Genomic DNA, 2,742 nt, shown 5'->3' with positions numbered 1-2,742 from the left:
TGATCAAGGGCACCAGCCTCCCCACCCCCCACCCCAGGGAGCAGCCAGGAACCCACAGCCCAGACCGTGGACACCAGAGAGAAGGGGTCTCCACACAAGATGCAGGCTGTGCTTCAGGATGGGGTTGGAAGTTTGGGCAAGTGCTGAGGGGTTGAAGTTGCATGTGAACGAATGAAGGACTCTGTCCAGGAACTTCCCTGTGGTCCCTTGTCACTCCTGGTGGGGGGAGGCCTTGTGTGACCATGTCATCAGAAAGAGGTTCTTCAGGGAGAGGTGACCGTGTGAGCCAGAGTGTTTAGCTTCTCCTGGAGACGCCCCTCCTCAGAGACGTGAAGATCCACAGCCTCCCAGGATGGTGCTGGGAGACGCAGCCCTGAGGTCGGACCCAAGGGGAACGTGTCCCAAACCGGAAGGTAGTGATAGCAAAGGACCGAGCTGTGTCCCTGGTGGAGGAGGAAGGCGTCCTACGAGGAGTGGCGGGACAGCAGGCACAGGGCGGCCGTCTGACAGCACTCTGGACACAACAAGCAAAGAGCGTGACCTGCCAGCTGCTCTCGAGGCTCCTCGCGAGAGCAGAGTGCGGGTCACCTGATCCTGGACACGTGTCCAGGGGGCTCCAGCCCCGTGGAGGCCTACCAGTACATCCCAGGTCCCGATCCCATCCCCGTCCTACATCCTACAAGGGGGGCCCTCGTCCTCCCTGCCTGAGTCACCAGGCCCCCGTGGCGACTGATCCAGTTTCCCGGGCCCATGGCGTTTCTGGACAGAGGAGCACTATTGTCCCCTTTCATACACCGTGACACATGTTCCTGCTGAAGGTCACAGAGTTTGGCACTGTCATTCCTTTCTCTTGACAGGGTTTCTCATTAAACCAAAATTTTTAATATTGGTAAGTTCTAAATAATGAAATTTTTCTCTTCTAGATTGTGCTTGGAATGTCATGTCTTAAAACTCACTGGCGACCGTGCTTTCAGTCACATTGACCTACAGAAATGCACTGCTTAAAGTATATTGCTTTTTGTCTTGATTACTCTATGAAGAGCCAGGCTTTCCAGCACACAGTGACATTCAGAGATGCTGATCAGTAAATTAATAGATATAGATACAAAACTCCTCTTAAATGAGAGATATTTACGTATTAAAAACACAATTTTCTACATAACAGCAGTTTGACCCTGTGCGGTCATTCTGAAAATTCTATGATGACCAGTGGCAGTGGTTATGTGGTGACGGACATCTGGCCTTCCGTTGTAACTGTCACCTGTGAACCAAGAGGTTAAAATGTGGTAGAAGTTGAGAGCCCTCAGCTTCCTAGCTGGAGTCCAACAAGATGGGAATGTGAGTTGCTGCTCTAGAGACAGATTCATATGAATCTTCTGAATGCCGTCACGACAAATGGGTGATTATTTTTTTTCTTGAAATATCATTTCTCTTTCATTTCTCACTCTCCAATTTGTCAAACAAAATTTCCCTCTTCTTTCTCTCTTTCTCGTTCAAGTGCAGATGTGCACCCATGAGAATGTGCGCTGTGGGCGTCCACGCTGTGTCCTGTGGGTGGGAGCAGAGCTGTAACACCATGACGTCTGACCCCAGGAGCATCCACGGTGGCAGCAGCAGGCTGGCAGCTGTGTGGTGGGGCTTTGCTGAGAAGCAGCACTTCCTTTTGGGATTAAGAACGTCCTGGTCACCGACCTGAAGGGGCAGAGATGGCGTCCAGGACAAGTCCATGCATTTGCACAGGTGCACTCTGAGCCTGCTGTGGGGCCTTGACGTGTCCATGATTTCCATTTGTTTTTCAATATTCACACAGAGAACCCAAAAAGTGTGGCCTGATGTGACCCTCATGGTGTTCTCTTCTGTGATCTCAGGTGGTCTCAGAGCAGGAGGACAAGGAGCACGTTCTGGACTTCGTCACCGGCCGAGGGAGACACGCAGATGAGACGGGGGGCATCCCTGCTGCTGTCAGGCTGAGCTCCCACAGGACTCCAGGCTCCTGGAGGGAATGGGGATTGTGGCTTTGGTAGAAAAAGGAGCTGATTCTCCAGATTAGGAAAAATATGTTTGTACGGCACCTGGAAGTGACTGAGCTCCCTCTGGGTGACATAGATCTGTGTGCTTAGGGTGGGGGTGTCTTGTATAATTCTGTGTGGTGTGATCGTGAGTGTTTGCTTATGAGGTGCGTGTGTGAGACTGTGTGTCCCCCCAGGAGTTATTTTCCACTTACACGACACAGATGTCATTGTGAACCTGCTGAAATCACTTCCATCACAGCTGCACACTCTCTACCTATAACTCAGAGAACCCGCAGCCCAGCTCCACCTGCAGGTTTGTTTATTATTCCGGTTCATCACATGGAAAAGTCGAGGCGCTCAGGTTCATGGCCCAGCTCTCAGGTTCCCAAGTAGAAGAGCCAATTTTGATGCTCTGAGCTACTGACCTGCATGTGTCACTCATCCACGGGGTCACTATTCACTGTGCAAGGGTCAAGCGCATGGGAAGCCACGACATCGTCCCTGTGCTTTACGTGGAGCAGGAATTCTTGGACCTCCAGGGAGCCCAGGGCGATGGAGCAGGAGACCGTTCAGGTGTGAGACCCGGCCAGCTGTGGCAGGAGCTCTGCCTGAACTCCACGCGGCCCTGTGTGCACAGCACGTGCAGGCGAGAGGACTTGTGCCGTGGAGGAGGGAGGTGTGTGACGTGCTGGGTGTTCCCTCCACAGCGTACAGATGAAGAGGCCGGCTG

The sequence above is a fragment of the Pteropus vampyrus genome, unplaced genomic scaffold (assembly GCF_000151845.1).
Source record: "Pteropus vampyrus isolate Shadow unplaced genomic scaffold, Pvam_2.0 Scaffold969, whole genome shotgun sequence".
NCBI classification, from domain to species: domain Eukaryota; kingdom Metazoa; phylum Chordata; class Mammalia; order Chiroptera; family Pteropodidae; genus Pteropus; species Pteropus vampyrus.
Note: the sequence above shows the minus strand (reverse complement) of the source record.